The sequence below is a fragment of the Oncorhynchus mykiss genome, chromosome 2, assembly GCF_057628025.1.
Source record: "Oncorhynchus mykiss isolate SJ-2025 chromosome 2, ASM5762802v1, whole genome shotgun sequence".
Taxonomy (NCBI): Eukaryota; Metazoa; Chordata; class Actinopteri; order Salmoniformes; family Salmonidae; genus Oncorhynchus; species Oncorhynchus mykiss.
The window spans coordinates 3,050,302-3,060,515 of record NC_143023.1 but is presented as its reverse complement, the minus strand read 5'-3'; positions in this window follow the sequence as shown (position 1 = coordinate 3,060,515).

Genomic DNA, 10,214 nt, shown 5'->3' with positions numbered 1-10,214 from the left:
CAGGTACAGTAATCACCCAACAGCTACAGTAATCATCCAACAGCTGCAGTAATCATCCAGCAGCTACAGTAATCATCTAGCAGGTACTGTAATCACCCAACAGCTACAGTAATCATCTAGCAGGTACAGTAATCATCCAACAGCTGCAGTAATCATCTAGCAGGTACAGTAATCACCCAACAGCTACAGTAATCATCCAACAGCTGCAGTAATCATCTAGCAGGTACAGTAATCACCCAACAGCTACAGTAATCATCTAGCAGGTACAGTATTAATCCAACAGGTCCAGGAATCATCCAACAGCTACAGTACTCATCCAGCAGCTAGCTTTACCAATAACGTACAGGCTAAAGAACAACTCCTTTCTGTATGATTAATTGTTTTGGTCCGACCTTAATAACTAATGTTCTGCCCGGTAACGCCGGAGCGGAGCGGCCTATTAGGTATCACCTCTATACATCATATCTGCATCCCAAATGGCACCACTTTTGACCAGGGTCCATAGGATTTCCATAGGGCTCTGGTCAAAAAGTAGTGCACTATAATAGGGAATAGGGTGTCAAAAAGTAGTGCACTTATATAGGGAATAGGGTGTCAAAAGTAGTGCACTATATAGGGAATAGGGTGTCAAAAGTAGTGCACTATATAGGGAATAGGGTGTCAAAAGTAGTGCACTATATAGGGAATAGGGTGTCAAAAGTAGTGCACTATATAGGGCCATTGGGGACGTCAAGTCAAGTCATAGTGCTGACAGATGACCACTCAGAAATACCATTAGAATTGTTGAAATTAAAATGGGGTTGCTTAAGGTGTTAGCCTGATTACTTCATATCCTGGAGGGCTTTTCTGTCTGTTATTAAATTATTACAAGACCCGTTAGGAAAGCCTCTTGAAGGCTCTCATAACCTGATTTGTGAAGGGCGAATAAAATATACAGCCTTCGGGCAACAATCTTTTTCTATCATTAAGAAAAGGGGGAATACATTATGCTTATATTACATTTTTAATGCGCAAAATTGTAAAAAAACAGTTAAATTGTTAAGTTGCTATTTCGCTTAGCCAAGGGAATGTCCCCAACTCTGAACAGCGGGGGTAACTCTGTAAAATGATTGGACGACGTGTGACATTTCACAGTGTTGAGTTAGGGTCAATTCAGTTTTAATGTCAGTCAATTCACCAAGTGAATAATTATTTATATTCCACTTCTCTCTTCAATAGACCTTTTCTGAATCGACTGAAATGAAAACGTGAATTTGACCCCAAGCAACCCCTTGGTCCTCATCAACGCAGCATCAACAAACCTCTCTTCAGATATTGACAGGTACGTTCTGTCCTCAGTCCTGCTCTCTTCCTCCGGAGGTCTGAGAATGACAGACAGGATCAATATGTTGAAGAATGAAAACAACATCAGAAGATAAGGTCATGTGATGGATAACTTTCCCACGTCATGTCGCTCCATCTATCATCCTAATGACATCTCTTATTGAACTGTCCGGGAAAGTAATTCACAGTTGAACGAATACATCAGTTTGGCAAGGGGATAGATGGTATTAGGTGCAGTGGATGTGTAAACTGCAATACGACATCTGACCACAAGGGGTCCCCATTGGTAATATAAAGTTTAGGCCTATCAGATGAAACCAAGAGAGGCCCTCTCCTTCCCCCTGCCTGTCTCTGACCACTAGGCCTATCAGATGGACCAAGAGAGGCCCTCTCCTTCACCCTGCCTGTCTCTGACCACTAGGCCTAGCAGATGGACCAAGAGAGGCCCTCTCCTTCACCCTGCCTGTCTCTGACCACTGGGCCTAGCAGATAGGAAGGATGGGCCAAGAGAGGCTCTGAAATATTTTATGACTTACTGCCCCTACAGCCATTATCATTCACATTCAAAGATCAATTTCCACCACTATCATTTATATTGGATCAACAAGAAGATAAAAGATATGTCTTCGTAATAAAATGTGATAATAAACCAATCCAGTGGTCGTTTTTTGTTCCTTCCCAATCTAAATTACTGCCTGGAGAGGAGAGGAGAGGAGAGGAGAGGAGATGAGATGAGATGAGATGAGATGAGATGAGATGAGATGAGATGAGATGAGATGAGATGAGATGAGATGAGATGAGAGGAGAGGAGAGGAGAGGAGAGGAGAGGAGAGGAGAGGAGAGGAGAGGAGAGGAAGAGCATCTGAGAGAGACTGTGTAATGGAAGTTCATGAAACCCCACTTCCCCTTCATAATAAAATGTGATAATAAACCAATTCAATGGTAGTTTGTTGTTCCTTACCAATTTAAATGAATGTCTGGATAGAAGAGGAGCGACGGGGGGGGGAGAGACAGAGACACAGAAAGAGACAAAGAGTCTGAGCTAACAGCATAACAGCCTCCTCACGTCCCCTGGTCTAATGAGATCTTCTTTTATCAGCAATTACAGGCCAGGGTGATTCTCCTGCTAGCATTCTGCACACGCTCACTGAGGACTTCCTGGTAGGAGTCTGCATGCACTCACTGGGAACTTCCTGAAGGTGACCTTTCCAACGGCGGTAACCATAGAAACCATCCTCACCCTTCGGGGAGCAGCTTGTACACAGAGAGGGAGAGAGAGAGAGCACGAGAGAGAGGGAGAGAGAGAGAGAGAGAAATTGAGAGAGAGACAGAGTATATAAAAAAATATAAAACAATTAGAGAGTGTCATTTCCCCAAATTTGAAACCCCTTATTCAAGGTTTCAAAGACCTCTCTGATGAGAATAGACTACCCATCCTGTTGGGGGAAGACGCAGAGAGCTCTGGGTTGGCAGGGCACCACATTGAAGACCTCTCTGATGAGGACAGACTACCCGTCCTGTTGGGGGAAGACGCAGAGAGCTGTGGGTTGGCAGCACACCACATTGCTGCCTGACATAAAATGAAGGACAGTGTCTGACAGACCAACCGACTTGCAAATGTCCTCTATGCTTATTGTTATTGTTATTGTAATTGTCATTGTCATTGTTATTGTAATTGTTATCATTGTTATTGTTATTGTTATTATTGTTATTGTTATTGTTATTGTAATTGTTATTGTTATTGCTATTGTTATTATTGTTATTATTGTTATTGTTGTTATTGTTATTGTTATTGTAATTGTAATTGTAAGTGTTATTGTAATTGTTATTGGTATTGTAATTGTTATTGTTATTGTTATTGTAATTGTTATCATTGTTATTGTTATTGTTGTTATTGTTATTGTAATTGTAATTGTAAGTGTTATTGTAATTGTTATTGGTATTGTTATTGTAATTGTTATTGTTATTGCTATTGTTATTATTGTTATTGTTATTGTAATTGTTAGTGTTATTGTTATTATTGTTATTGTTATTGTTATTGTTATTATTGTTATTGTTATTGTTATTGTAATTGTTACTGTAATTGTAAGTGTTATTGTAATTGGTATTGTTATTGTAATTGTTACTGTAATTGTAAGTGTTATTGTAATTGTTATTGTAATTGTTATTGTTATTGTTATTGTAATTGTTATTGCTCGACGTATGGTCATTTTGACCCTTGATTGTTGTTGTTACTGATTGTCCTATTGACAATAGTGTTTAGTCTTATTTTAATTCTGTTAATATTGTAGATTTATCAGTTCATCTCCAAAGTACACTTTGGCGAGAGAGAGAGACAGAGAGAGAGAGAGAGAGAGAGAGAGAGAGAGAGAGAGAGAGAGAGAGAGAGAGAGAGAGAGAGAGAGAGAGAGAGAGAGATTACTGCCTTAATGAGGTAGCACAACTTGCACGCAGAGAATCTAGGGCTATGGTCAAAAGCAATTTCTCCAGCAAACAAACAAGCTAATGTATGGGTAAACAGCCAAGAGGGTAGGATTAGAGAGAGATGAGACTGACTACAGCTCAGCGTTCAACACAATAGTCCCTCAAAGCTCATCACTAAACTAAGGGACGGAACCCTGGGACTAAACCTCTCGCTCTGCTACTGGATCTTGGACTTCCTGAGGGGCCGCCCCCAGGTGGTAAGGGTAGGTAACAACACATCCGCCACGCAGATCGTCAACACGGGGGCCCCTCAGGGGTGCGTGCTTAGTCCCCTCCTGTACTCCCTGTTCAGTCATGACTGCACGGCCAGGCACGACTCCAACACCATCATTACATGCTGATGACACAACAGTGATAGGCCTGATCACCGACAACGATGAGACCGTCTATAGAGAGGAGGTCAGAGACCTGGCCGTGTGGTGCCAGGACAATAACCTCTCCCTCAATGTGATCAAGACAAAGGAGATGATTGTGGACTACAGGAAAAGGAGGCCCGAGCACGCCCCCATTCTCAATGACGGGGCTGTAGTGGAGCAGATCGACAGCTTCAAGTTCCTTGGCGCCCACATCACTAAACAAACTAACATGGTCCAAGCACACCAAGACAGTCATGAAGAGGGCACCACAAAACCTATTCCCCCTCAGGAGACTGAAAAGATCTGGCATGGGTCTTCAGATCCTCAAAAGAGTTCTACAGCTGCACCATCGAGAGCATCCTGACTGGTTGCATCACTGCCTGGCACGGCAACTGCTCGGTCTCCGACTGCAAGGCACTACAGAGGTAGTACGTATGGCCCAATACATCACTGGGGCCAAGCTTCCTGCTATCCAGGACGTCTATACCAGGCGGTGTCAGACGAAGGCCCTAAAAATGATCAAAGACTCCAGCCACCCTAGTCATAGACTGTTCTCTCTGCTACCACATGGCAAGTGGTACCGGAGCGCCAAGTCTGGGTCCAAGAGGCTTTTAAACAGCTTCTACCCCCAAGCCATAAGACTCCTGAACATCTAATCAAATTGCTCCCCAGACAGACTATTTGCATTGCCCCCCCCCCCCCTCTTTTACACCACTGCTACTCTCTGTTATCATCTATGCATAGTCACTTTAATAGCTCTACCTACATGTACATATTACCTCAATTACCGGTGCCCCCGCATATTGACTCTGTACATATTACCTCAATTACCTCAACTAACCGGTACCCCCACACAATGACTCTGTACTGGTACCCCCCCCCCCTGTATATAGACTCCACATTGACTCTGTACTGGTACCCCCCCTGTATATAGTCTCCATATTGACTCTGTACCGGTACACCCTGTATATAGCCTCCACATTGACTCTGTACCGGTACCCTCTGTATATAGCCTCCACATTGGCTCTGTACCATAATACCCTGTATATAGCCTCCACATTGACTCTGTACCGGTACCCCCTGTATATAGCCTCCACATTGACTCTGTACTGGTACCCCCCCTGTATATAGTCTCCATATTGACTCTGTATCAGTACCCCCTGTATATAGCCTCCACATTGACTCTGTACCGGTACCCCCTGTATATAGCCTCCACATTGACTCTGTACCATAATACCCTGTATATAGCCTCCACATTGACTCTGTACCGGTACCCCCTGTATATAGCCTCCACATTGACTCTGTACCGGTACCCCCTGTATATAGTCTCCATATTGACTCTGTACTGGTACCCCCCCTGTATATAGTCTCCATATTGACTCTGTACCGGTACCCCCTGTATATAGTCTCCACATTGACTCTGTACCGGTACCCCCTGTATATAGCCTCCACATTGACTCTGTACCGGTACCCCCTGTATATAGCCTCCACATTGACTCTGTACCGGTACCCCCTGTATATAGCCTCCACATTGACTCTGTACCGGTACCCCCCCTGTATATAGTCTCCACATTGACTCTGTACTGGTACCCCCCCTGTATATAGTCTCCACATTGACTCTGTACCGGTACCCCCCCCCTGTATATAGTCTCCACATTGACTCTGTACCAGTACCCCCTGTATATAGCCTCCACATTGACTCTGTACCGGTACCCCCCCTGTATATAGTCTCCACATTGACTCTGTACCGGTACCCCCTGTATATAGTCTCCACATTGACTCTGTACCGGTACCCCCCCCCTGTATATAGTCTCCACATTGACTCTGTACCGGTACCCCCTGTATATAGCCTCCACATTGACTCTGTACCGGTACCCCTCCCTGTATATAGCCTCCACATTGACTCTGTACCGGTACCCCCTGTATATAGCCTCCACATTGACTCTGTACCGGTACCCCCTGTATATAGCCTCCACATTGACTCTGTACCGGTACCCCTCCCTGTATATAGCCTCCACATTGACTCTGTACCGGTACCCCCTGTATATAGTCTCCACATTGACTCTGTACCGGTACCCCCCCTGTATATAGCCTCCACATTGACTCTGTACCGGTACCCCCTGTATATAGTCTCCACATTGACTCTGTACCGGTACCCCCTGTATATAGCCTCCACATTGACTCTGTACCGGTAACCCTCCCTGTATAAAGCCTCCACATTGACTCTGTACCGGTACCCCCTGTATATAGTCTCCACATTGACTCTGTACCGGTACCCCCTGTATATAGTCTCCACATTGACTCTGTACCGGTACCCCCTGTATATAGCCTCCACATTGACTCTGTACTGGTACCCCCTGTATATAGCCTCCACATTGACTCTGTACAGGTACCCCCTGTATATAGTCTCCACATTGACTCTGTACCGGTACCCTCTGTATATAGCCTCCACATTGACTCTGTACCGGTACCCCCTGTATATAGTCTCCACATTGACTCTGTACCGGTACCCCCTGTATATAGTCTCCACATTGACTCTGTACCGTAATACCCTGTATATAGCCTCCACATTGACTCTGTACCGTAATACCCTGTATATAGCCTCCACATTGACTCTGTACCGTAACACCCTGTATATAGCCTCCACATTGACTCTGTACCGTAACACCCTGTATATAGCCTCCACATTGACTCTGTACCGTAACACCCTGTATATAGCCTCCACATTGACTCTGTACCATAATACCCTGTATATAACCTCCACATTGACTCTGTACCGTAATACCCTGTATATAGCCTCCACATTGACTCTGTACCGGTACCCCCCCCCTGTATATAGCCTCCACATTGACTCTGTACCGGTACCCCCCCCCTGTATATAGCCTCCACATTGACTCTGTACCGGTACCCCCTGTATATAGTCTCCACATTGACTCTGTACCGGTACCCCCTGTATATAGTCTTCACATTGACTCTGTACCGTAATACCCTGTATATAGCCTCCACATTGACTCTGTACCGTAACACCCTGTATATAGCCTCCACATTGACTCTGTACCGTAACACCCTGTATATAGCCTCCACATTGACTCTGTACCGTAACACCCTGTATATAGCCTCCACATTGACTCTGTACCATAATACCCTGTATATAACCTCCACATTGACTCTGTACCGTAATACCCTGTATATAGCCTCCACATTGACTCTGTACCGGTACCCCCCCCCCCCCTGTATATAGCCTCCACATTGACTCTGTACCGTAATACCCTGTATATAGCCTCCACATTGACTCTGTACCGGTACCCCGTGTATATAGCCTCCACATTGACTCTGTACCGGTACACCCTGTATATAGCCTCCACATTGACTCTGTACCGTAATACCCTGTATATAGCCTCCACATTGACTCTGTACCGTAACACCCTGTATATAGCCTCCACATTGACTCTGTACCGTAATACCCTGTATATAGCCTCCACATTGACTCTGTACCGTAACACCCTGTATATAGCCTTCACATTGACTCTGTACCAGTACCCCCTGTATATATCCTCCACATTGACTTTGTACAGTAATACCCTGTATATAGCCTCCACATTGACTCTGTACCGTAACACCCTGTATATAGCCCCCACATTGACTCTGTACCGTACTACCCTGTATATAACCTCCACATTGACTCTGTACCGTAATACCCTGTATATAACCTCCACATTGACTCTGTACCGTAATACCCTGTATATAGCCTCCACATTGACTCTGTACCGGTACCCCCTGTATATAGCCTCCACATTGACTCTGTACCGTAATACCCTGTATATAACCTCCACATTGACTCTGTACCGTAATACCCTGTATATAGCCTCCACATTGACTCTGTACCGTAATACCCTGTATATAGCCTCCACATTGACTCTGTTCTGGTACCCCCTGTATATAGCCTCCACATTGACTCTGTACCGTAACACCCTGTATATAACCTCCACATTGACTCTGTACCGTAATACCCTGTATATAGCCTCCACATTGACTCTGTACCGGTACCCCCTGTATATAGCCTCCACATTGACTCTGTACCGTAACACCCTGTATATAACCTCCACATTGACTCTGTACCGTAATACCCTGTATATAGCCTCCACATTGACTCTGTACCGGTACCCCCTGTATATAGCCTCCACATTGACTCTGTACCGTAACACCCTGTATATAACCTCCACATTGACTCTGTACCGTAATACCCTGTATATAGCCTCCACATTGACTCTGTACCGTAATACCCTGTATATAGCCTCCACATTGACTCTGTACCGTAATGCCCTGTATATAACCTCCACATTGACTCTGTACCGTAATACCCTGTATATAGCCTCCACATTGACTCTGTACCGTAATACTCTGTATATAGCCTCCACATTGACTCTGTACCGTAATACCCTGTATATAACCTCCACATTGACTCTGTACCGTAATACCCTGTATATAGCCTCCACATTGACTCTGTACCGTAATACCCTGTATATAGCCTCCACATTGACTCTGTAAAGTAATACTCTGTATATAGCCTCCACATTGACTCTGTACCGTAATACCCTGTATATAGCCTCCACATTGACTCTGTACCGTAATACCCTGTATATAGCCTCCACATTGACTCTGTACCGTAATACCCTGTATATAGCCTCCACATTGACTCTGTAACGTAATACCCTGTATATAGCCTCCACATTGACTCTGTACCGTAATACCCTGTATATAGCCTCCACATTGACTCTGTACCGTAATACCCTGTATATAGCCTCCACATTGACTCTGTACCGTAATACCCTGTATATAGCCTCCACATTGACTCTGTACCGTAATACCCTGTATATAGCCTCCACATTGACTCTGTACCGTAATACCCTGTATATAGCCTCCACATTGACTCTGTACCGTAATACCCTGTATATAGACCCGCTGTTGTTATTTACTGCTGCTCTTTAATTATTTGTTTTTCTTATTTCTAACTTTTTTGTTTGTATTTTCGTCAAACTGCGTTGTTGGTTAAAGGGCTTGTAAGTAAGCGTTTCCCTTTAAGGTCTAAACCTTAAACCTGTTGTAGGATTTGATTTGATTATGTTGACCCCAGACAGACAATGTGTGTTGATAGTGAGGGTGAACAAGGCTGGTAGGTTAGTATTGACCCCAGACAGACAATGTGAGTTGATAGTGAGGGTGAACAAGGCTGGTAGGTTAGTATTGACCCCAGACAGACAATGTGTAGTGATTGTGAGGGTGAACAAGGCTGGTAGGTTAGTATTGACCCCAGACAGACAATGTGTGTTGATAGTGAGGGTGAACAAGGCTGGTAGGTTAGTTTTGACCCCAGATAGACAATGTGTGTTGATAGTGAGGGTGAACAAGGCTGGAAGGATAGTATTGACCCCAGACAGACAATGTGTGTTGATAGTGAGGGTGAACAAGGCTGGTAGGTTAGTATTGACCCCAGACAGACAATGTGAGTTGATAGTGAGGGTGAACAAGGCTGGTAGGTTAGTTTTGACCCCAGACAGACAATATGTGTTGATTGTGAGGGTGAACAAGGCTGGTAGGTTAGTTTTGACCCCAGATAGACAATGTGAGTTGACTGTGAGGGTGAACAAGGCTGGTAGGTTAGCATTGACCCCAGACAGACAATGTGTGTTGATTGTGAGGGTGAACAAGGCTGGTCGGTTAGTTTTGACCCCAGATAGACAATGTGAGTTGATTGTGAGGGTGAACAAGGCTGGTAGGTTAGCATTGACCCCAGACAGACAATGTGTGTTGATTGTGAGGGTGAACAAGGCTGGTAGGTTAGTATTGACCCCAGACAGACAATGTGTGTTGATAGTGAGGGTGAACAAGGCTGGTAGGTTAGTATTGACCCCAGACAGACAATGTGTGTTGATAGTGAGGGTGAACAAGGCTGGTAGGTTAGTATTGACCCCAGTGTTACTGTGTGTTACTGAAGGTGTTACTTAGTGTTACTGTGTGTTACTTAGTGTTACTTAGTGTTACTTAGTGTTA